The following is a 26,408-nucleotide window of genomic DNA, read 5'->3' as shown; positions in this document are numbered from 1 at the left end:
TCAAGGTCAACTGTATGGGAGAAGGTGCCCCTTTAAGAGCAAAAAGTGAAAATCAGCATAAGGAGATACACATGGTACATCCAAAACATGGCTTTGCTAAAAATTAAAAAATCCATGTTGATGAGGAAATCTTTCTATGTTAAATGGAAAGAAAGTGAAGAAAGACCATGTATAGTGTAATTTGATGTTTTAGAAACATATTTATTGAAAAATTATAAACATCTCATATTTTTAAATTTTAAATTAATGTTATATATCAAATCATATTCATAACTATTCATTATAGGTATTTATAAACTATTATTGGTTATATATTAAAGATATAATAACATTAAAACTACTAATATTTAATATCATTGCCTTTAGGATATAGGTAGCATGTATTTCTTAAAGATAATCAACAAATGTTAAAATGGTTTCCTTTAGGCACCAGCATCAACATGGTTAAGTTGCAGGGTATCTATGCTTTCTAATTTTGGGTTTGTATTTTGAATATTTGAGGGACATATTTAGTGAGACCAGAGCCAAAGCAATAAAAAGATAGAGGGATAATAATTATTCTAAAACTGCCTGGGAAATAAAGGTACAGGGTAGACAAATAGATGTGGGAATGCCTGCTGGTTCCTGGGGAGAGGACATGTGCTCTGGAGCGGTGGTGATGTAGAATGAGAATCGAATTATGAGGAAATTAGAGAAGAATTCAAGGGAGAAAAAGCAGGAAAAAAAACAATAAAAGACCAAATTTCCATTGGAATCCGAGTAAAGATTTTTATTGCTTAATGGATGATTATTTTTACCTAGTCAGGTAAGCAGGATGTGCAGGATGAATTCCATAGTACACTGTGGGGCTAAAGTTTAACCAACCCAGATCTTATCACTTGATTGTTTGGGTTTGGGACAGTCCATCTGGTTTGGCTCACAGGAATTTTAAGCTTATATTCTATTAAGAATGAAGCATATTTGGTTCAATTCCAAGATGTGCATCACTGAAAAGGAAAAAACATAAGAGCAAAAAATAAATCACATGTTATCACTGCTCTTAAAGTCAGCCACCGATAAAATACAGGACGTCAGGGCCAAAATGCATGGATGTGATACATATTTCTTAACAGTTTCCTAAAGAGATCATGCATATACATGTGTGTGTGTGTGTGTGTGTGTGTGTGTGTGTACACTCAATAATGTACATATATTGAATACAACCAATTAAAAAATTTATCCTTCTCTTCAATACCCAATGAACAAAACCCCAGTCCCATCTTGTGTGGTAACACACAGCCCCTGTCTTATGTTGTGATCATTTTTGATCACAGGATCATTTTTGATCAAGGATACCTCAGGGTATCCTTACTATATCCACACATGCATCCCAGCAGATGGCTCTCCCTCCCATTCCAGAACACTGCTCTGGGCTTCTCTGCATGTCATTCTTCCATCTAGTTTTTTCTTTCCCATAAAGCTTACCTGAATCTATGTCATTGCAAATATGGATACAGCTTTGATACTTAATTTCTTAAAGCACAGCTGAAGTGAATATAGCATATACTGACTTTACAAGATATAGAAGTTAGTAAAGGAAGAATAGAATATAGGTTTAAAAATGTTTCTTAATTTTTTTAATTTTTTACATCACTTTACATTTAAATTTCTCTGCCCCTAAGGGTCTTAGTTTGTTCGGGCTGTGGTAACAAAAAATACCATAAACTCATGGTTTATAAACACCAGGTATATTTCTCACAGTTCTAGAGGCTGGGAAGTCTGAGATCAAGGTGTCAGCGTTCAGTCTAGACCCAAATGCAACTTCTTGTCTTCAGCCAGGGGAAAATATTATGATGAAAAAAATTTTTAAAGATTTCATTTATTTGAGAGAGAGACAGTGAGAGAGAACATGAGCGAGGAGAAGGTCAGAGAGAGAAGCAGACTCCCCGTGGAGCTGGGACCCCCGATGCGGGACGCAATCCCAGGACTCCGGGATCATGACCTGAGCCAAAGGCAGTTGCCTAACTGACTTAGCTACCCAGGTGTCCCTTTGATGAAAATTTTATAGAGATAAAAATTCACCCCCAGATAAGACAAATTTATATTTCTTACACATAATTTAATATACCAATATCTGAAGCACCTTCATTCAGATTCTAGGGCTGTTCCCAAGAACTCTGAGTGCCTCTACACATCTGTCTCAACATCCCAAAGTGATCTCTTCCACCACTAGAAAGACAAATGGAGAACCTGTTAGGGACAAATCCTAGCGGCCATCCCAGAAGGCAGAGATTTCTTAAGACTCACCAGACAGCAAGTTTTTCAGTATCAATAATTTCAAGATCCAGATTTTGCTCTAGCCACATATACAAAAGAAAATAAGAGAGAGAGGGAGGGAGAGAGGAAGGGAGGAGAGAGAGAAGAAAAGAGAAAGAAAAGGAGCATCTTCCAGCAGAGCTCATTTTTCTTTGAATTCACACTTCTTTGATGGCATTTGATTATTAAATCAGGATTTCGATGGTTCACAGGGCTTCTGACCCTTTGATATCCTTTCATGTTTCCCACAATTCCTGGATCCACGCCTGGTGTGCTTACCTCAGCTTCCTGCTACAGCAGACCAGCAGACCGCAAAAAACCCAGAAGGCAGGAGCCCCAAGGAAAAGGGAAGGAAAATAACAAGGGGGATTGTGTGGGGACCGGCACATTTCCCTGCCCTGGGCACCTATAAGCATTCCCACAGGAGCTGTTTGAGCTGTAAAGGCAGCTCTACTCTGGTGCAGGACTCCAGGCTACCTGGGGTCAACGGGACCCTACACTGGTCTTGTATCAAGGTTCATCTAGACTCTTGCTGCTTTTTTTTGGAATGAAGCCCCCTGATTTATAAAATGCTAGAATCTATGTCCCTGAAAATTTTGCTTTATTCCATTCATTAACTCAACAATATCTATTGGCACCAACTACACAATAGGAATTCTGCCAAACACTATGATCTTAGCAGTGAACCAGACTAACACTGTCCTTGCCTTCTTGGCGTGAGCACAGACTTGAGACAAATAATTTTGAAAGAATCAGCAAAAAGCATTTTAAGCACTGCACAAAATTCCTGCTTTGTTTGCCTACCTAGTGCCTCCTTGGGTCACAGTCTCTGGAGCTGTCACACCACTTTACCTCCCCAAAGCCTCTGTTCCCATGTCCACACTTCTCCCACCAGCCTCCTGTCTGAACAAACCTGTCTACGGGCAGGGAGCATGACATATCCACCTGCTAGTATGCTCTCCTAAAGCTCAGGTCTTTTAGATTTGATGTTCACCTCTAATCGTCTTCCACCTGAACCTATCCAGTCCCCAGTAACCAGCCCTAATTCGGAGAGAGGAAGGGGCCAGTTACAAGGAAGGAGCTCAGGCATGACATTAACAGGAGCTTATAGAAAAAAAAAAATTTTTTAATATAAAACACACACACACACACACACACACACACACACACACTCAAAACCATGTAGAAAGAAATCTCCCTGTGGTGAATTGTAATCTAATATCCAGCTTTCTAAAGAGTGATTACTTGTGTTATTTTTCTTATCCTCAAAACTGTATTTGTTATTAAGCTCATCTAAATGAATAAATAGGCACATAACTTGGGAAGGAAGTCAGTTAGACTTTAATTAAACAACTTGTTTTTCTCTCCCAAGAGTTGTTTAATAGAAAATTGTTTTACAAACGTGTGCATTGAATCAGCTGTCAGCATCAGACACTTTGGAATAAAGTTCTTTGGTAGAAAACAGAGCACAAGATACCTGCATAACTCATATTAACAATTTGTAATTAATGGACCAACTTTATGGGGAATGTAAGCTTGAGAAGGGCAGAGAGAAGTATTTCTAATCTTGTATTTTTAGCACAGGTTATCAAGGTCTGCACCATTAATCCAAAGGAAAGAAACATACCCCGTCTCTAATATATAAAAATTATTGATCCCTCAATTAGTACAATAAAGAGAAAAATAATTTGTTGCTGACAGAGAAAAATAAAACCACAAGTATTTTTGTTGGGGCAATGTTGTATTATAATATAAAATAGAACAGTGGGTGCCTGGGTGATTCGGTCAGTTAAGTATCTTACTCTTGATTTCGGCTCAGGTCATGATCTTAGGGTCATGAGATCTTGTCTCATGGGGTACCCCATGTTGAGCATGGAGCCTATTTAAGATTCTCTCTCTCCTTTTCCCTCCCACCCCCTACGCAGGGCTCGCTCTCTCTCAAAACAAAAGAAAACACAAAATTCAGAGTAATATAAAATCAAATAACGGGCACAGAGTGGAGTTGAAAGTATTTATTAGCTAGATCTCCTGATTTCATCCCTTTCTGTACATATGCAACAGCAAAAAAAATAATCAAATAAACATGCAGAAAGTCATTGGAAGAACATCACTGGAATTTTATCTGCTCACGGCTTCAGGAATATGTCTTTTCCCCGATTTTATCAGCATAGAGCACAATATAGCTTCTGTTCTAAGGGGATACATTGATCAAAACCTCACCAAAGAGGTATGTATCATACTCAGAGAACTCAACTCTTCTCCATTCTGATACGGTTAGCTACTCTATCACAAACAGATGGCTTCTGCCTCTCTCTCATGCTTGCCTGAAGGCTTTCCTTTAAGCCACAGGCCAGAAATTTGGTCTTCAGTAAAGAAGAACAGCCTCAGAGCTCACGAAAAGGACACTGCCAGGTATTTTTAACAATTGGTATTTCAAAAAATAGACTTAGAAGGTGACATCTCTTAGAAAATTGTCAGAGGGATGTGGGATTTCCAGGATGCTTTTGAATTCAGTACTAGAACATTTTATAGAGGCCAACTGATGACTCAAGGTCCAATAGAAGAAGTATAAATTAAGAATGACTGAAGGAACCCACAAACATCTAATTGTGATCATTTATTCTGGAATAAGGCTAGTAGAGTTTTTAACGTTCTGTTTTCTGGCTATAGAAAAAGCCCTTTCTCTTTCTTTTCTATTTCTTTTCTATCTATTCCTTTCCTTTTTTATTTTAACTTTTGTAAAGTAATTATACCACAAAATTTGTCCTTCTAACTATTTTTAGGAGTACGATTCAGTGGCATTAACTATGTGCACTATGTTGGGCAAATGTCACTGTATCTATTTCCAAGATTTTGTTGTTGCCCCAACAGAAACTCTGTACCCTTTCAGTAATAACTCTCCATTCTCCAACTCCTGGTAACCTCAAATCTATTTTCTGTCTATATGAATTTGCTTAGACATGTCATATAAGTGAATTATACATACAGTTGTCCCCCCTTACCTCTAGGGGTTGTGTTCCAAGATCCCAGTAAATGTCTGAGGCTATGGATAGTACTGAACCCTAGGTATACTATGTTTATTTTCCCTAAACATGCATACCTATGATAAGGTGTAATTTATAAATTAGGCACAGTAAGAGATTAACAGCAATAACTAACATAAAATAAAACAATTTTAACAATATACTGTAATAAATCTATGTGACAGGAACATGGGTGGCTAGGTCCATTTAGTGCCCAACTCCTGGTCAGCTCGGATCATGATCTCAGGGCCATGGGACCAAGCCCCGTGTCAGGCTCTGTGCTCAGCGAGCAGGCTGCTCGAGAGTCTCCTCTCCTTCTCCCTCTGCGCCTCTCTCTTCTCATGTGTGTGCTCTCTCTCTCTCAAAAAATAAAATCCTAAAAAAAAAAATCTATGTGAATGTCGTCTCTTTCTCTCTTTCAAATATTTTACGGTACTGTGCTTATCCCTTTTCTTCTTCTAAAGATGGGACATGATAAAATGCTTATGTGATGAGATGACCTGAGGGGAATAATGTAGGCATTGAGACATAGCCTTGGGCTGCTATTCACCTTCTGAGCACATGTCAGAAGGATGATCATCTGTTTCTGAACTTTGGGTGACCACAGGTAAAGACCACAGAGAGCAAAATCACAGGTGGGGGTGGCGAGGGCCACCGTATTTGATTTTTTATATCTGGTTTATTTCACTTGGCATAAGGCTTTCAAGTTTCATCTATGTCATAGTATTTATGGAACTTAATTTTTTATGGCTGAATAATATTCCATTGTGTGTGTGTGTGTGTGTGTGTGTGTGTGTGTGTGTGTATATAACATTTTGTTTATCCATTCATCAGTTGATAAGACACCTAGATTGTTTCCACATTTGGCTATTGTGAATAACGCTGCAATGACTATTTGCATGCAAGCATCTGTTTGAGTCCCTTTCTGTAGTATATACAAACAAGTATATTGTAGTCCCTGCATATACATTTAAGAGCAGAACTGTTGGGTCATCTTCTTGCTCATCTAATCTCAATTTAATAACTGTGTGCTTGCGCGCTCCTGGGTGGCTCAGTGGGTTAAGCCTCTGCCTTCGGCTCAGGTCATGTTCTCAGGATTCTGGGATAGAGCCCCGAATCGGGGTCTCTGCTCAGCAGGGAGTATGCTTCTCCCTCTTTCTCTGTGATCTCTCTCTGTCAAATAAATGAAATTAAAAAAAAAAAAAAACTGTTTGCATTTTGTTTTCTGGCTCCCTAAAATTCAGAAACAAATACTTTTTAAAATTTATTTTTATTTATTTATTTTTTAATTTTAATTGTATTTTTTCAGTGTTCCAAGATTCATTGTTTATGCACCACCACACCCAGTGCTCCATGTAATATGTGCCCTCCTTAATATGTGCCTTACCTTTAATGGCAACGTAGTTATTTGCCTTCATTTAATAAAATTAATCAAAATGTAATTAATGCCCTGTATAAAAAAGGCTGTATCTGAAGTGTCATGTTTCAGAATAAATCTCATTTAATCGGATCTGAAAAACCCACCATTAAGGATCAAGGGTCACCCTTCAATGGAACCAATGCCTACAAAGTTCTTCAATAAAACTGCTCTCCTGGGGGCACCTGGGTGGCTCAGTGAGTTAAAGCTTCTGCCTTCAGCTCAGGTCCTGATCCCAGGGTCGTGGGATCGAGCCCCACATCAAGCCCCACATCGGGCTCTCTGCTCAGGGGGGAGTCTGCTTCTGCCTGCTTCTCTGCCTACTTGTGATCTCTGCCTGTCAAATAAATAAATAAAATCTTAAAACAAACAAACAAACAAAAAAATACCCCGCTCTCCTTTTTTTCTGTCTTGTAGGGTCCCAGACTTACAGGTAGTAAGACGGGTCACTTTCTGGCAGCCTGGAAACCTTAGTATATTAGGAGACATTACAGAGAGAGGAATTCACACAAATTTTTAGGCACTAGACAATATCTGAAGGAGAAAATTTTCTTGGGGTTGGCTTTTTATGCTCAAAATAGAAAAAATACAAGCAGTGATTAAAAATAGTGATCATTGTAAAATCCAATCATATTTTTTTAATCTTTGACAACGTTTTTATTTTAATAGTTGCTTAATGCCATATGACTCTAGATTTGATTACTATACTACAGTGCATATGTGTTCATTAATACTGAATGTTTTACCCATGAATTTTTGAAGTAAAAATAGTCCATGGAGACAATTTATAAACACACATAAAAAAATTCCAAAACTTGGAAAGAGATGAAAAGATGACTCGTGTCCTTTCAAAGTCATACCTAGACCATCATCTAACAGAACTGCCCTAGGATTATCTGATTCTCTAGATTTATATGCTTTAATCGTTCACTATTAATTAGGGTACTTTACAAATCAGTAAAGATAGGCTTCACTCTGTACAAAAATAATTACTCAAATTATTTCTGTCATATGGCAATGTAAATTAATTTTACCCTATGGATAAGCAAATGGTTTCTGCCTGATTGGGAAGATTTCATCACAAAGGTGAAAGTTGTATTGCTTATAACTATGGCATTAGCCAGTCTTGTGCATTAAGCAGTTTTGTATGTGATGTAGCACTTCTTCTTTCAGGGACTATAAATACTTCTGCCTCTCTTATGCTTTTTAGAGCCAGCTCACCATCTTTTTAATTTTCTCATTCATGAGTTAAATAAATCTTTGACATGTGCTCCCTCAAAAAAAGGAAAAGGCTATAAGTGAATGGCCAGTTAGACCAACTACAGACTTTCATGAGAAACAAGAAAGTTCAGGTTACAATGGAATAATATCTTGAAAGTGCTCAGAGAAAATAATAGTCAACTTAGAAGTTATACTTAGTTCACATATTACTCCTGACTGAGATCAAAAGAAAAAAAAAGATATTCTCAGATGCAGAAGGATAAAGAAAATTCTACCAACCCAATAGAAGTGTGGAAGAGAGGGGAAAGAGGCAAGGAAAAAGGAGGGTACACCAGAGAGGTTAAATTAGATATTGGAAGTAAATACTGACACATAAGTAACCTTAAAAATGTAAATAAATTAAACCCTCTTAAAAATAGGGATTATCAGGTGGATTTTTTCAGCTGTATAGTGTTTTCAAAAATGTTACAACAAAGCCTCATGGAAATATTTAAAATAAAGACACAGAAAAATATATCCCAAGCAAATATGAGCAGCCATAAATTCCAACACAGCAAATTATCAGACAATTTAGAATTTCAGAAAAGATAATTAATAGAGATCAAAGCTACTGTATAACAACAAAGGAAAATGTTCTAGCAATAAATTATGAAAATCATGAAATTACATGCACTCATGCACATAGCTTCAAAATATATAAAGCCCAGAAGTGACAGAATAATGATGCAATGTTGACACACCTCTATCAAACAAAAAAATCTAGTTAAGAAACTATTATCGAGGCTAAAGATTTTAAGGACAAAATTAACAAGTTTAATGTAAGAGCAAACATGAAATATTTGCAAAAAAAAAAGTCCTGCCTACTAGATCATGAAGATATTATGATGAACTTCAAGAGCTGATACATATTTCAAGAACTGATATTCTGCTGAGAATACATTCTCCAATAATAATACAGTTTAACTGGAAATAAGACAATAAAGAGATAGCAACATTATACATGCCTGGATCTACCTTGATGTGTTTCCCCACATGTATTATGGAATAAATTATAGTTAAAGAGAAATCACAATAAAAATAACAACATATTTGGAACAAAACATGTAAAAACTATTACATATCAAAACCTGGAAAATAGAGCCAAAATGTGACTTAATTAGTATAATGTGTGACCTAACTATATTTTTTTAATATTGAAAATAAATGAACTAAGTATTTAGCTTATTAATCTGCAGAAAAATCAATAAATTCAAAGATAAGAAGAAAAGAAGTAACACGTATGAGTCAAAATTAAAAAGACTGGAAAATGTAGAGACAATTTGTAAGACACATATTTTTTTAAAACGACTTATATACCACAAAATAAAAAGTCTGGCAATATCATTAATCAAGAATAATGAAATGAAAAAAATAACAATTTGAGGAAAAAAGGAAATAACTATCAATACATTTAAGATTTTTTAAGCCAACAGAATGCCATCAACAATTTCATGCCAATACATTGAAAACTTAGTCAAATGTATAATTTTCTAGAAAAATGTGAATTACTTAAAGTTATTTTATAACCATGATGATTTATAAACTATTATATATAAATTTACTTTGATATCTTTCCCTGAGAGTAGACACAAAACTCAGATAAGTTAACAAATTTTCAACAAATAATCTTTACATAATCTGTAAGGCAATTTCAAAGAATAGAAAATGGGAGAAATTTTCCTAGATGTCAAAGCATTACATGAGTAATCCACTCTGTAGTTCAAGAAAGGAAAACTATAGGTTAATAACATAAGGTAGATGTAAAAAAAAAAAAAATTCCCAAATAAAATATTAGCAAGCACAATCCATTAATGTAATATTTTATGAAAATTGGTGAAATACAACAAAAAAACAGAACAACCAAGTGGAGATTACTCTAAAAATGCAAGGATGATTTGCTATTACAATCATTTCAAACATTAATAGATGAAGAAAGAAAAACTATGTGGCCATCTAAATAAATGAAAAACAGAGTTTAACAAAATTCAATATTTCATTAATAATGAATGCTTTAAATATACTAAAAATACAAGGTCTCACGAAATATCTCTACCAAAAATCTACAGCAAACCTTACAGAGAGTGATAACACTAAGAATTTTCTCAGGCATCACCATTTTTAGAGTGCATAGCCCTGGAAGGACTGAACAAAAACAATAATCAACAAAAAGTGATTAAATACATAAGAACTGGAAAAGAAAAACCATTGTTTTCATCACTTACAGATAGTGCAATTATCTACATAGAAAAAACAAGAACATTTTCAAAAACATCATTAGAACCAAATAAGAAAATGCATTGAGATTGCTGGATTCAAGACCATCACATAAAACTTGTATTTTTCTCTGCAACAGAATAAAATATTGTTTTAACATAATCATTAAAAACAAACAAAAATCTACTCTGTAGTAATTTGTTTCTTTCCATCTGGGAGCCTATAGGTTTTTATTCTTTTATCACCCACTTTCATAAATTTTACAGGATAAGCTTGAATTCTGTCTTTTCTCTTCAGTCCTCCTTAGACCTTCGTGACATTTTTCAATCTCCGGATTAAGTCTCTTCTTACCTCGTGGATATTTTCTTTCAGTGTTTCTTGAGTAATATGGAATCCCTATTATTCACATATTACACCTTGGGATCTATTCCTATCTCTTTTCCCACATCATTTCAGCCACTTTATACATTTGCTCTGTGCTCTGAAGTCATTCTTGTGCTTCATCTTCCAGTCTACTGATTAGGATTTCAACAAGCTTTCCATTCACTGTCACCAAAGAAGGGGTATGCAGCAGGATATTTCTCAGCAGAGATGTAAAAGAACCCAAGGCATAATCTATGTCACACAGCATAAAGTTGCATGCATCCCACAGGCTCAAGAGACACAAGTAGCTGGGGGCACAGGGAATAAGGGAAATTTAATTCGTTTACGTGTTTCCATTCAAGCACTTGACCAAAATATCCCCCAGCACCAAGGTAGAAGACATCGCAGGTATATGCAATCTATGCAAACAAAAATGTAGCAAGTCATTAGAAGGCAAATTCTAAAATATTATTGAAGGGCTTAGAAGAAAACCTAAATAAATGGAAAGGTACACCATATTCATAGATGGAACGGGTCAGCAACATAAAAATTTAACGGAGTGTCTCTCCAGATTAGTCTACAAATTCAATGCGTTCTAACAAAAATTGTACCACATAGGTATGGAACTTGAGGAACTGAACATAAAATTCATGAAGAAGATTACAAGTTTAGGAAAAGCTAAGATAATGCTCAAAAAATTAAAAAAAACATGAAATTTGCTATTGACACAACAAAGCTTATTTTAAAGTCAGAATAATTAAGACAATGTGATATCAGCTACAGTGGCAGAATCACAGATAATTGTAATAGGAGTGAAGGGTAAGTAATAAATTCCAAATGTACTGGGGAGTTTAATACATGACAGTGGGATCAATCCACCAGTGGATTGATTAAACATCTTTAAACATCTTTAAATTTCTATATCATTTTTAGCTAAAACTGAAAGAGAAATTAATCCTGATCAATATTTAATATGAACACTATACTGCATCCTTATTAGGTGCTTATGTGTGCAGACAGGGGTCACCTACTGTGGGGTAAGTACCCTAAGAAAAGTAGGTGGCCCTCAGCCACTATGATCTGACCTTTAACATGCCCCTGATTAAGTTTACAGAGATAGTACCGCGCCTTAAATACATTCACTATTTTTGGATGCAAAAATTGCAGCAAAGACAGGAAGACAGAAATGCATAAAGGGCCACAGATTATCATGATTAGTTGCTAAAACCTTTAAAATACAGTAAAAAATTTACAATATTTCACAATAAAATTGGTGAAAGACAGTGAAAATGTGCTGCTCTACAAAGAAGTTCATGGTTCAGTTTGAGGAGAGTTATTTTAAATAATTGTCAAATTTACAGTTGAGCTGCACATAATTCTTTTACGAAGCGACAAGTATTCCCAGTTTGCTGACCTTTTCTATGATCGAAAGAAGCTCTAAGTAGTTTGCTACTAAAAAAAAATAAGTTTCAAAAAAAAATCACATTTAATCTGCCCCTTAAAAAAAGCAAGAGAACTTCTCAACAACAGTTGAAAAAGAAACTGCTTTTCAAAACTCAAGCTATGGATTAAACATCTTGAAAAAGGATATCTGGGAACATTTCCATGAATATGCAGTTTTATTGCAGCAATAATGTAAATATATCTTCTATAAAATATATCATGTATGCATCTTTAAAACTGTATAAACATAATTTTCCAACCTGCTTAACAATCATACACATGAAACATTTCTGTGGGTTTTGAACCCAGATGCCCTGCCACCTGGAAGGTTTGATGGGGAACAAAGGCTATGTCATCCCAGAGTGAGGAAAGGAAACAGAGGAGCAGATCAGCTATTACTACCCTGTGCAATAAATGCAATGAGGCGGGCTCCTAATTCAGTCTCAGGAGGAAACAAAAGCGTCCTGAGAGAGTGATACCATAGTTGAAATCTGAAGGATACATATGAAAAGTTGTGCTGAAGAAAAAGGGAGTAAAAAAAGTGGGACAAGGTAAGCTCCTGACTCACCCAAATGGACCTTAGACCGTAGCATAGTGGGCCTTCCAGCCTTTGAAGGAATTATGCTCTTCTAATTCTGACGTCACCGAACCTGCCCCTGAAAGTTTGGGTGGGTTTTTTGACTGGAAACTGAGAGTGGTAATGTCAGTAAGAAAGGCACAGGAGGAGAAGGCTGCTGGGATCAAAACTAGGTCCAAATGCAAGGACATTCCCTTCATACCCCATCCCATCACCTCACAACACTCTCTTTACCCCTTCTTCTCTCCTTGTTCCCTAAGACATTCCACCCATGCATCAGGATCATGACCTGACCCAAGACCAGCTGCATTCCCCCCTTTTTTTCAAACTCTCTTTTATATACGGTTGACAAGAAAAGTGATATCTAGACTATCAATTGGATGTGGAAGAAAATATGGTGGTTTCTGCTTCTCTCTCTTTGTGCTCCAACATAGGTTAGCAGAGAGTTCTCTTCATTGAGTTTTTCACCCCAAGCCTGGCTAGCAATGCATTGATACTTTGATTTCCTTTGCTATTGTCCCTTCTGTGTGTATTTCTATCAGGAACCTCTTGGGGAAGAAGACACAATTTGTGGAAGAATTACTGGGTCCCCAGCCCAGCAATTCTCAAATTTTAGTAGGCACACAAATCAGCGCTGGGGTTGGGGGTGGGTATCATGAAATACAGATCCTATTCAAGTAGGTCTGGAGCAAAACTTTGATATGCACTTTGAGTAACAAAATCCTAGGCCATGTTTCTACCTCGCAAATTCTGAAATAAGATTACCTGAAATAAGAAAGCCCCTGATTCCTTTAAATGAAATAATGACTTTCATCCCAGAAGATATTTATAGTACATGCTATGGGTTGAATTATATCCCCTCTAAATTTATATGTTGAAGCCCCCATTCCCAGGATCTTAAATGTATATTTAAGATGTATATTTAAAATGTATATTTAAGACCATATTTGGAGACAGAGTCTTTAAAGATGTGTTAGGTTAAAATGAGGTCATTAGGGTGGTCCCTCCTCCAATCTGACTGCTGTCCAATACATTGAAAACAGTCAAATGTATAATTTTCTAGAAAAATGTGAATTACTTCAAGTTATTTTATATCACTCACACATATCAAGAAGATCCTATGAAGACACAGCAAAGAGGCAACCATAAGCAAGTCAAGGAGAGAGGCCTCAGGGAAAACCAAACCTGTTGACACCTTGATCTTGAACTTCCAGCCGCCAGAACTGTGAGAAATAAATCTTTGTTGTTTAAGCCACCCCGTTTGTGTTACTTTATTACAGCAGCCCTCACAAACTAATACATTATGAAATTAGAAGAATTTGCATCTGTGATTCACTGAGCACCTGTAATCCTTGGGAAGTAATGAAAATAGTACGGGGAACTGCACGTTGAAAATAGGTGCTTTGAAAATCGTCTATCTGACTTTCAAAAATGGTAACAGCAGGAATTCCAAAAATTGCAGTGAATACAGTGGAAATGAATTCCCCTCACAAAGTTTTGGTCAGGATTGTTAAACAGGTAGTTGGTGAGCTCTCGGGAAAATAGAGCCATGAAGGAAAAGGTAGGTTCGCTCAGATTAAGTCTTGCTGAGCAAACCTCATTTCCTGTATTGATAGGGTGGTAGATGGAGATTATGGGAAGGACACAATCATACCGTATCTAGATTTCAGTAAGATATTTAGTAAAAGGCTGTCTTGTGATCCTTCAGGGAAAGAAACAGAAATGTACAATGAATGAAATTTGGCATTGGGTGGATTTGTGTCTGACTAAATTCCATGACCCTAGGTTAATCAAGGAAGCATTATAAACTTGAAGATTAAGACCACAGTTATGCCCATAACAATGACAGGTTAAATCTCTAATTACTTGCAAACACAGAAATTATGTGTGGCAAAGATTGCTCATTGTCTTCCGATTTTCCTCTTTTTTCAGATAATAGAATTTTTAGCAGAGTAGTTGAACACAGAGCGGGAAAAAAAAAAAAAAAAAAGGCTACTGTTCCAGCCTTCTTTACAAGTTGGCATAGTCATGTGACTAAGTGCTGTTCAACAGGGTGAAAGCAGATGTGGTGTGCTCTGCAGATCATGTCCTTAAATTGAAGATATGCTCCCCTCCTTTACTTTCGTCATTCATTGATTAGAATATGAACACACTGGTGAGACAATTTGGTCTAGGGATGGGGGAGAAATGAGATTTCTGACCCCATGGAGAATTCTGCTTATACCCAGATTTTTAGGAAAGAAAGAAACTTGAATCTTGTTTAAGCCACTATTAGGTTGATGCTCTGAGCACCTGAAATTATCTCCTAAGTAATTGAGTATGTTTATCTGATTGGCAGAGGACTTTAAGTCAGGGGAAATAATCAATACATTCAACATCAATCAGGACACCAAGAAAATGTTAAAGAATGAAAGCCTAAACTCATGGTTCATTGTTAACAGTCTTGCATTCATGTTAAAAATCATCGTTGCATAATAAAATATAAGATCCACCAAGAGACAAGTTCATGTATTTAAAAAAAAAAAAAGAAGAAGAAGGATTTTCTCTTCCTTCAAAGCCAAAATCTTAGGGCTACAGTAAGTACATGTGGTCTCATCATCAGTGATATTAAGAGCATCACCCATTCCATTCTGACCAGACCACAGGAAAGTAGTGAGGGGATGACTAGGACCCAAAGTACAATGAAGACAGTCCAGTCCCTTCACTGAATGGGCTGCTGTCATGGGCACACAAAGGGAAAATGGGTTTCCTCTCTCGTGCACAGGCTTCCAACGTACTGGGTTGAATTCCTCCTTCCCTCGCCACTTCACATCTCACACAAACTCCATGATTTTAAGGTTCCATTCATTTGTAATAGTCTCAAATTTCAAAACTCATTTTAGGTACCAAACATTTCAGTCTTGAGGGGGACATAACCATAGGTCTTTCGGTCTTGAAGCATAAATTCCAGTATAAATCAAAGGTCAATATCACATCCATTTCAAAGCTCCTCCCCTCTCCCAGCTCAGGCCAGACTCCTGGATCAAAGTCATGAAGGTATGATCTGTTCTGTCATTCTCTCTCCTGGATCTTCCCATCCTCTTCTCCTATTCACTCTACTTCTTGAGGCATAACAGGTCAGAAAATGAGTAGAGAGAAACTGAACTAATAATAGTAATAATACTGGATCAAAGCTTTTTTTAACTTACTTAAAATTATAGATGTTCTCTCTCTTGGCTAATGCCATCTGGCTGTCCTGTTTTCCATCATGGCAGGAGTATAATGTTTGGCCCTCTCACTGAGCCAATTTCGAGGTTCATCAGTGACCCTCACAGGAATCTCTAAGCTGCACAGCTCCTTAACTTTGTCTTGGCTTCCACCTTAATTTTTGTTAGTCTTTCATACCCTAATGTCTGTGCAATGTAGCCCTTAGACTCTCATTCTTACTGTTACTATGTCCTCTTAAGCAAGGGCTGCCCTTGTGAGCAAAGGTTCATCAGGACGGCTCATCCCAGCTCCCTTGGGCAGTATTCACTGGGACCATATCCAGGACAGTCTTGACCCTGCGGATGCTAGGAGAACAGGTTGCTCTCACCATAGGCAGATTATGCCCATTGTGGGTCTCCAGTATCCTCCAGGCAGGAAACAAATACTGGTCTCCAAGTTCCCATACCCAGAGTCTCCAGGCGACATATTAAGTCCTCCAGAACTCCTCACTCCTTTCTACTTGCATGTACCAGGGTGAGCCTGAGAATTCCTACCACTCCAGGTATCAGGCTCACCTCCGGCAGGCACCGCAATCTCTGTGAAATTCTTCTGGAGGCTTTCATACTTCATTTGGAGCACCCCTTTATTCCCTCTGGGAAAGGAGGTGAAGAACAAAATATTTCACCCTCTGTCGTTGAATCCATGCACAATCCTCTCAGTTGTCTGAACTCTCTCCTCTCCTTGTATAGGCCAGATGGCCTGCTGGACATAAAGATCAAAGAACCAATGTTTTTACATCCTATTGCATCTGGCAAGTATAAGCCTGGCAGCTCTGCCTTAAAATGAGAGGGTATCTGGGACCTGAAGGGGCCTGCTAGCTGCTCCCCAAAAATGTGCCCTTCTCCTTTCATAGCACATAACTAAAAGCACAGACACCCAACCAGTAACTTTATTTTCCTCATTTCTTTGTAGCTAAGATTCTGGATTCATATTTAGATCTAACCATTAGATGAGCTTGCATGAGCTTAAAAGGGCAGCAGGTAGAACAGACCTGGCTCTTGTTGCCGCCCATATGGTCATGGCTTCACCTCTGCTCAATGTGTCATGGCTGTGCCCCAAGTTAATCTGACCTCGCATCATTTCTTAATTTTGGCATCATTTTCCACCTGGAGAGGCAGAATATTTTCAAATCCAACAAGTCCTGTCTGTTTGCAACCATTGAGTGAACATCACCATAATCATTGCCGAGGGCAATGTTAATTGATAACTACTAAAAGTAGTGGGTGAAATTTTATGAACAAGGTATTTGCATCACATGTGTATCCCTCCCCAAATTTGCTAGTTATGGTTGCAGTTTGAAAACATGACCCCAAATTCTTTGACAGCCCTCCCTTCAGGAGGTGGGGTTTAATTCCCCTCCCCTTGAGTGTGGACTGGCTTTAGTGCCTGCCTTTAATGAATATACTACACAACAAGGGGAAATAGTAACTTGACAGTGGAGAGAACTAACAGACATCACCTTAACCAAGTGATCAAGGTTAACATCACTTGCAATTAGCCTCCTTGACAGGATATGCCCATTGAGATAATACAATGTGAAGGGTAATCACCTCTGTGATAGTCTCACCCAAAATCCATAACCTCAGTATATTTATGAGAAAACATCAGATAAACTCAAACCAAGAGGCATTCTTCAAAATACCTGAACATTATTCAGAATGTTTGAAAGACAAGAAAGACAGAAATGGTCCCAGATTGGAGAACCTAAGAAGACATGACAGCTAAATGTAGTATGATATCCTGAACGGTATCCCGAGACAGAAAAAGTACATTAATGTTAAGTCCAAGTAAAGCCAGTAGTTTAGCTCATGGTATTACACCAAAGTTAATCTCTTGGTTTTAATAAATGTGCCATGGTTTCTTGAGCACTTAATCTTAGGGAAACCAGGGCAAGGTGTATGGGAACACTCTAGACTCTCTTAGTAACTCTTCAGTAAATCCAAGATTATTTCAAACTAAAAAGTTTAAAAAAATAGATCTTACCAATAATTTAGTAAGAGTTATGGGTGATGAAATTTCTCATCTGTGAGGTAGGAAGCCAAGTAATTTGCTGAGAAAAATAAGAACAGAACAAAGAGACTGCTAAAAGCTCTTATTATTACTTTCTAGAATGCCTATTCTGCATTTTAACAAATTATCTTAAAAAAAAAAATCACAAGACATCCAGATGGCCAACAGACACATGAAAAAGTGCTCCATATCAATCAGCATCAGGGAAATACAAATCAAAACCACAATGCAATATCACCTCACACCAGTCAGAATGGCTAAAATCAACAAGTCAGGAAATGACAGATGCTGGCGAGGATGTGGAGAAAGGGGAACCCTCCTACACTGTTGGTGGGAATGCAAGCTGGTGCAGCCACTCTGGAAAACAGCATGGAGGTTCCTCAAAATGTTGAAAATAGAACTGCCCTATGACCCAGCAGTTGCACTACTGGGTATTTACCCTAAAGATACAAACGTAGTGATCCAAAGGGGCACGTGCACCCAAATGTTTATAGCAGCAATGTCCACAATAGCCAAACTATGGAAAGAACCTAGATGTCCATCAACAGATGAATGGATCAAGAAGATGTGGTATAGATACACAATGGAATACTATGCAGCCATCAAAAGAAATGAAATCTTGCCATTTGCGACAACATGGATGGAACTAGAGCGTATCATGCTTAGCGAAATAAGTCAAGCAGAGAAAGACAACTATCATATGATCTCCCTGATATGAGGAAGTGGTGATGCAACATGGGGGCTTAAGTGGGTAGGAGAAGAATCAATGAAACAAGATGGGATTGGGAGGGAGACAAACCATAAGTGACTCTTAATCTCACAAAACAAACTGAGGGTTGCTGGGGGGAGGGGCTTTGGGAGAAGGGGGTGGGATTATGGACATTGGGGAGGGTATGTGCTTGGGTGAGTGCTGCGAAGTATGTAAACCTGGTGATTCACAGACCTGTACCCCTGGGGATAAAAATATATGTTTATAAAAAATAAAAAATTATATTTAAAAAATAAATAAAATCTTAAAAAAAAAAAATCACCATACTATGCAGCAGTCATGGGATGTCTCCATATATCTGACACACCTGTGTTCTCTGGGCCATCTACAGTCCTGTAAAAGGTTTAAATCCATCTTTTCTGCAAAAAGAGAGATTACCAGGTTGGTAATATGAGTCAAGAAGTGGTCACCTTTCACCGGGGCCAAGCATGGATTCCTATATCCTTCCACTGAACATCAATGGTCATCATCCCCAGCCACTGAACCCAGGATCTATGTAGTGCGTCTATCACAGAAGCTGCTAATCTTTGATATGGAGCTAAGACTGATAAGAAAAATATACTGTTTATCCAAGTTTCATTTTTGTTAGACCTTGTTATATTGATGTGAGGTTCAAATCCACTATATTTGTAGGTATGTCACTAACGTCTAGTTAAATGCACAAAAGTAAGTAACATTTAGCATGAACATTAAGCTTTACGGTCTAACTAGAATGTCTTTATTTTTCTTAAATATTTGATATATTACACCATCCAGAGAGAAAACAAAACAGAGTGTAGAATACACACATATTAACCATTAAAAACAACCATATTGTAACACCAAAATATATTTATAAAATTGGTCAAGGAAATTGAATTTAACATATGCTGCTATCATACAAGTATTTTTAATGAAATAACACTTTGTATTTATATAGCACCTTTCGTCTAAGGAGCAAAAATATGGCTCGGATATTATTACTCATTCTCACACCATCCTTGACAGGTGGGTAAGTAGCAACATTTATAACCAAGTCTTAATCGCTAGGAAACCAAGACATGCATAGATAGAGTAAACAAATCACATAGAGTGAGCCAGAAACTTGGAATTTTACAGTCCTTAATGCCCAATGTGTTCTACCCACTTTATTTTCTAAAATTTAAAAATTTTAAAAGCTAGTTTGAATATTGGTGAGGAAAAAAATATGAGGAACTATTGAAGGATAAAACAGGTTCATGACATCCTGCTAGGAAGCCAATGGTAGAACTTAAACTGGAAATTGCTGAAAAGTTGAAAAATAATGCCTAACCTTTGATCCCCTACTTGAACCATCTTTAAGGCAGGAAAGATTAAAGTATCCTTCCAGAATACATACCAATTTGTTGCCAAGGTTTTCCGGTGTCATACCAATTGAAATAAAGCCCATATCCCAATCAGTTGTCATACAACCAGTAGGTTGACCAACAAAAAAATCATTAGCTGTAGAAGATAAATACATTTCAGTAGCACAGGAATTTTTGCCCAAAACATATTTTCAGCAAGATAGGAAACGTTAGATGATGCATTCCGGAGAAGCCTTTTAGAAAATTTTTCAAAGGACTAAAAAAATCTCTTTAAAGATAAATGCAACTTAGAGTTGGAGCTTAAGAATATATCTTAAATAAGAAAGTTATCGAGGACGCATTCCTTAAGAACACAAATGTCTTTTAAAAGGTTTTAATAGAGGGGCACCTGGGTGGCTCAGTGGGTTAAGCCTCTGCCTTTGACTCAGCTCATGGTTTCAGAGTCCTGGGATTGAGCCCTGCAATCTCCCGGGGTTGGGGGGCGGTTCTCTGTTCAGCAGAGGGCCTGCTTCCCCCCTCTACCTGCCTCTCTGCCTACTTGTGATCTCTCTCTCAAATAAATAAATAACATCCTTTTAAAAAAGTTTTAATATATTTAATCTTCAACTAAGTCAAAGACTTCCAAAGGTTTAGTGCCCACTTTTTTTTTTTTTTCAGATAATATGCAGAGTCTGAAAATCATTATCATATGCATCCATGTATTCAATCAATATCAACAATTCTAGGGGGGAAATCCATACATAAAGGGAATAATAATATTCAGGAGTAAATTTCTGAGTCAAAGGGACAACAAAAGAAAGTCCCATTATAGCCTAAAGACAAATTTCAATAATGTGAAAAAAATAAAAAGATAACCGTCTCTATTTGTAAGCACTTCTTGTACACTACGTTGGGCATGGCGGCAGAACACTCGTGAATTATTTCACTTAATCATCACATACTTCTCTGAGATACCCATCTGATACATTTAGGGAGGTTATGAAACCTGTCAAAGCTCAGGCAAGTATGAGTCGCTGTGTGACTCCAAACCCATTCACAGAAGCTGCCTGGCTTTTGGCCTAGCTTCTCCATTAGTGTGGAGAACTGAGTCTTATCTTTTGTTTCTTCCCCTGTACTGAAGAAAAAGCTAAAAGCCATCATTCCATAATGCTAAAAACTTGGAATCAAAAATCCATTAAAATCTTACTTATAGAAATACTTTCCCAAAGCCTGATAGCAAGTAATTCAGATAAAAAATAAAAAGCACATATTTCCACTACTTTGATGTTCACGGGTTTATACCACATGATTCTTATTTTGAGCTTCATCCTTCCCTATCCAACTGCATTTAAACCTATGGTATTGTACCAAGAATATTACGGAATCAAAAAAAAAAAAAAAACACCACAGCCACCAACTTCAAGACAGTTGATGAGTCCCCCTTCAACAGACTAATTTATATGAAATATAGTGAATCACAATGATACACTTTAATTAATTAATTTAATTAATTAGTTAGTTGATTAATTAATGCCCCTGGCAGATAAAGTTTTCTTATCCAGAGACCTTTTTGGCCCACAAAGGAGAGGAAAATGTAATGATCCTTCAGAAGTCTCTGAACTTCACGACAGCTAGAGGCCCACCTTCAGGGGAGCATGTCCTCTGTGAGGTCACAAAGAAAATTAGGTCTTCAGGAAAGCACTGCGCAATCTGCATACTAGCCTCCAATGAATCAATTAGGAGAGAGATCCACTGTTACAAAGAGGCAAATCACACTGGTCATCTTCTGCTTGTTTTTTATTCTTACTTCCATGGATTTACTTACAATGTGAGTCTCCATGAGGTTTAGGACCTCCCTCTTCCTAGGAACCAAAGCAAGAAAATGATGGGGAGGAGAGGCCCATCTCCACAGACCAGATCCTTGGACTAAAAAGGTCTTTCCCCCTCACCTCCTTGACATCTACTACCCCTGGGCTGTTTTCATGGTAGCACGCGGGCTTCCCTTCTACTGGTTAGTTCAGGCCTTAGCATTGCTCAGGCCTCCCTCTTGACACCCAACTCCACTGTGTTGCTTCCAACAGAATTTCTCTTCCACCTGAACCACTCCTGAGTAGAAGACCTCTTGAAGGAGTTATCCAGGTCTTAGTCTTCCATTCAAGTCATGAGGAATATTCCCCTGGGCATCCAGGAACACAAAATCTCCCACATTCTTTCTCCTGGCACAAAGACCAGGCTCATCTTCTTTCCCTTTTCCTGGTCTCTATTCCTGGCATTTTCATACTTGTTTAACTCCTAACAAATGTTTATTTATCTAACAACTCTCTACCCTGCTCTAGCACCTAACTATGCACCAGGAAACAAGGATGAATAGGACATGCCAATATACTCATGCTCTTGTGAGGAAGACCATTCTTCAGACCAGTAGAGAAAGGGCAAGGGTAGAGCGAGGCCCAGGCTCTCAAAAAGCGCCAACCCACCCAACTGGGGACTCTGTCTTTTTCCCCTTATTTTTAGGTTTCATGTATTTCCAGAACTTTGTTTCATTAAAGTATTTAAAATTTCTTTTTGTCAACCTTCTCCCACAGACACCAGGTCAACCTTCCCAAGTCTCAGTCTGAATCCTTATATTTTTTTCCCAGTCAGCGAGTCATATATACCTGTATTCCTCACCTTCTCATTATAAATACTACCACAAGCATCAGAGTACTCAAAACCCCTGTAATCAAACAAACCCACATCAGCCCGTGTATGGGTTTTCTTAATCTGCGTATGAAGTGGGGAAGGTGAATTTTCAGTAGAGTATGCCTAAAATTATCTTTGAGATCAATTCACTTTATCCCTTTGCCTCAACTTTGGATGTTCATAAAGATGAAAAAGAAGGGAAAAAATGAACAAACAAAAAACCCCAGTTCATTTTTACTCTCTTCATCCCTATTGTGATATTCCACATGCATCTTCAACCACTGGCCCTCCTTCTACCTCTCTGGTTTTGAATTGCATTGGCTAACTTCAGAAAAATCGTCCTTACTAAATTGGCTCTGAGAGTAATTGAGGCAAAGACATATGCAGTCCCTCAGCCATTGTTTTAGCTGTGCTGTCAGTTTTGAAATAAACAGTCTAATAAGGGGTCAACTACAGGGGTTTTAAAAGCCTATTTATTTATCATCTATTCAAAAGCCTTAATCAGTTTATAAGCCTCACATTAAATGTCAGTTGCCGTTCTTTTTCTCATCATGATTTCCTAACAAACAAAAAATACCATTATGTTGTTTCTTTTCTGGTGGGGGGAAGGGGCGATGGCTGGGAGACAACAAACTTGAATGTGAAAGGATCTGAGCCAAGGAGAGACAGGGACAGAAGCAGGATCTGGACCTGCAAAACCAGTTTCAAATCTTACCCCACAGTTATTTAACTTCCTTGAGACTCAGCTCCCTTATCTATTAAATAAAGAAAAGAATTCCTGCCTTGCAAGGTGTTTGTGAAGATGAGGGAACATCCTGCTCCCCCCGGGGCGGAGGTGGGGGGCTTGGGGGCCTGTGTTGTGGGGGGAGGTGCTCAGCAGCGTTCCCCCTACAGGCCCTTCTCCCAAAGTCTCTGCACCCTGAGCTGCGCCCACCCCTCTGGTCTCCCCCTGCTGCTCCGGCCTCTTGCAGTCCCTCCCCACCGGATCTCCTGTTTCCCTCCAAGACTTTCCCCTTTCCATTTTATAGCCTCTCTCAGAGATATCTCATCCACATCTCAGTCCGCACAAGCGGCTTCAATTTTCAGTTGTCTCCAAACTCTCATTTGAATTTCAGACCCTCAGGTACAAGAATTTATGCAGTATCCCCACTTGGGGACATCTCACACTCAATAGGTCTTAACCAAGTTCAAGTTCTCTCCCAAACGTAGTCGTCCTCCCCACAACAGTCTCCATCTCACCTAGAGGTTACCGCCACTCACCCAGCCATGAAACCAATCATCCCTGATGCCTCCCCAAATCCAACCATCACAAGCCCTGTCCATTCTGCCTCCTAAAGAGCTCACGAATATGCCTCTAGACCTCCATCTTTCTTCCACCACACAGGTGGGACTTGCCATCATCCATCTCCTAAACCGTCCCCTCCCACACATTCCTTTGCTGCAGCTGAAGCCCCCCACCCCACGCAAATGTCACGGTGTCACTGTCCTGCTCGTGCCCTTCCACGACTCTGCATTGCTCCTGGGATCAGAAATAAAATTCTTAATGAGACCTATACAATCCCACATGACCTGGCTGCCTCACCAGCCTCCTCTCCCCTGCTTCCCCTCCCCTATACTACACTGCCTCCTTCTCCCCTTAGTCATCCATCAGATCTCAGTTCAAGCTCATTCTTCAGAAAGGTACCCTATGACCCCTCGCACTAGTTTAGAGCCTCCGTTGAGCTGTTCCATAAAATCACGTGATTTTATTGCATGGCGCTTATCACAGGCTGTCATACAATCATGTGTTCCTTTCCCTCTCTGTCTGTCTCCTACACTACAGTGTATGATCCAGTAGTACAGGAAATAAGTCATGTCTTGCTTACCCTTGAATTCCCAGGGGCAAGCCCCACTACAATTTCAATAGGTACCTATTGCATTATTAATGGAAGTATTTATTAAATTATTAATTACGTCTTTAATTAATTAATATTGAGGTAGACCAGCAGAAGGGTTAAGAACCCTGCTTCCCCAAGCAAACCGCCAGAATCCATTCCTGGCTCTACCACTTACTCCTGTGTGAGGCTGGTCAAGCCGCCACCATCCCCAACACCCCCTCTCCAAAACGGGGGGGCTGCCTGGAAACTCAGAGACAGAGAAGACAGCCTCCTGGCAGCAACTACGTAAACAAAGCCCAGTATTTACCACATGCCAGGAATATTTTTCTTTTTAAATGCCCTTAATAAACATTATTTCACTGTAGAGGATATTATTTTAAAGAAAATATATACATACATAAAGAAAAAGCAGGGTCACAGATGACAGTGTTTTACCAGCAAGTTACAATCCAACAATAAGACCTCATGAGGACAATGTCGGCTCGCACCCATTTCCAGTACAGGTACCTCAGCGAACACTGGCTTCCCACGGAGTCCCTTTCCTCCGGGGCCCCAGCCCTCCTGCAGCCTACCAGCTGCCACGGCTTCTCCTCCAAGAGAAACAGAGCCAGGAGCCAGGCCCCGAGCCCCACGCACAGAGCACAAGGCTGGGCCGTGCCCCTCTCCTGCAAGCAATCAGCACAGGCCCTCAAGCATGAGATTTAATTGCTTGTTCATTATTTTAGCTCACAGGGGCTACAAGGAAGCATGGCATTTCTGCACACGCCATCCAGCAGAACCCTGGGAGCTGTCAAGATTAAAAAAAAACAACAGCCAGGACAAAGGGGACTGTCTTGAACTGAATGGCTTCAGGTGCCCGTGACTCAGTGAGAGGGCCCGGGCACAAAGCGTGGCAGCCCCTCGCTGTTTGCTGTGCCCTTTCCGATTCTATTTGAGTGGAGAGGAGAGTGCCACAAAGAGATGAGAATTTGAACTCACAGCCCCCGAGTGCACCAATGTCCCTTTTCTGCCTGATTGTGTACTTAAAGTGCCTGGAAAGTCAATAACTTCCCATGGTTTCACAGCAAAGCCAAGAGATTAAAAAAGAGACATTGTCCTTTTGAAGATGTGGAAAGTAATAAGTGAGCAGGCTGAATCCTCTTTGGGTTTAAAAGCCGGTGCAGTGCTAGCAGTTCTGCTTTAAGGTGTCAAAATTGCCTTAAATCTTTCGCTTTGTTATACCCTACTGCTACACAGATGTAATAGAGCGAGGCTGACTATCTCAAACAATTTGGAGATCATTTTTTCTCTCTAGAAACTTTGTTGAAATATATATATTAGCACAGACTTTTTCTCTTAACATTTTCTGTTTAAAAAACACTTTTTTTTTTTTTTTTTTGCAGGTGCTTCTTCAGAAATCAGGGTAGCCAAGCAGTCACTCGCTTTAAAAAAAATTAAATAAATAAAATAAAATCATATCCCATCTATCAGGTTTGGAGCACAAAGGTTACAGCTGGTTTTCCTCCCCCATTTTATTTCCTCCATTGGAGGAGATTTGACCTCCTGTCTCTGAAGGCAGAAAACTTCAACAAAGGCAAGAGGGCTATTTTAAGTGATGAAAAAGATTCTGAATGAAGGATTATGCCTTTGATGAAGCCTGAAAGAAATGCAGTGCTTCGGAAGTGGATAAAAGTCAATAGCAACCATTCTTTGCTTTGGATGAAACCTTGAAGGTGCACTTTCCCCCAGTGATCTTCAAAATTAAAAAAAATAAAAATAAAAACAAACAGGGACCAGTGACTTTCCAGTTCTCTGGCATCTGTGCACCCACGTGAGGGGAAATAGTGAATTCCAGAAGGCCCCCGCCACACGCCAGGCGCCGTGATGGATTCAGCGTCCTATAACTCACTGCACCCGAGTAACTAGGCTTCGGGTGTGGGGCGAGAAGC

General features: G+C 38.7%; 1 long non-coding RNA gene across 1 annotated transcript; it reads right to left on the bottom strand.

Moving 5' to 3' along the window:
• Positions 1-742: 742 nt before the first annotated feature.
• Positions 743-25,079, bottom strand: LOC309864239. The gene is made up of 3 exons (XR_014311408.1): positions 24,943-25,079; positions 2,123-2,208; positions 743-986 (listed from the first exon to the last, which is right to left on the bottom strand). It is a non-coding gene; the product is annotated as an uncharacterized lncRNA (long non-coding RNA).
• Between the last annotated feature and the right edge of the window lie 1,329 nt (positions 25,080-26,408).

The sequence above is a fragment of the Mustela nivalis genome (assembly GCF_964662115.1).
Source record: "Mustela nivalis genome assembly, chromosome: 5".
Classification (NCBI taxonomy): domain Eukaryota; kingdom Metazoa; phylum Chordata; class Mammalia; order Carnivora; family Mustelidae; genus Mustela; species Mustela nivalis.
The sequence above is the reverse complement of the archived record's forward strand: the minus strand, read 5'-3'. Positions and strand labels throughout refer to the sequence as shown.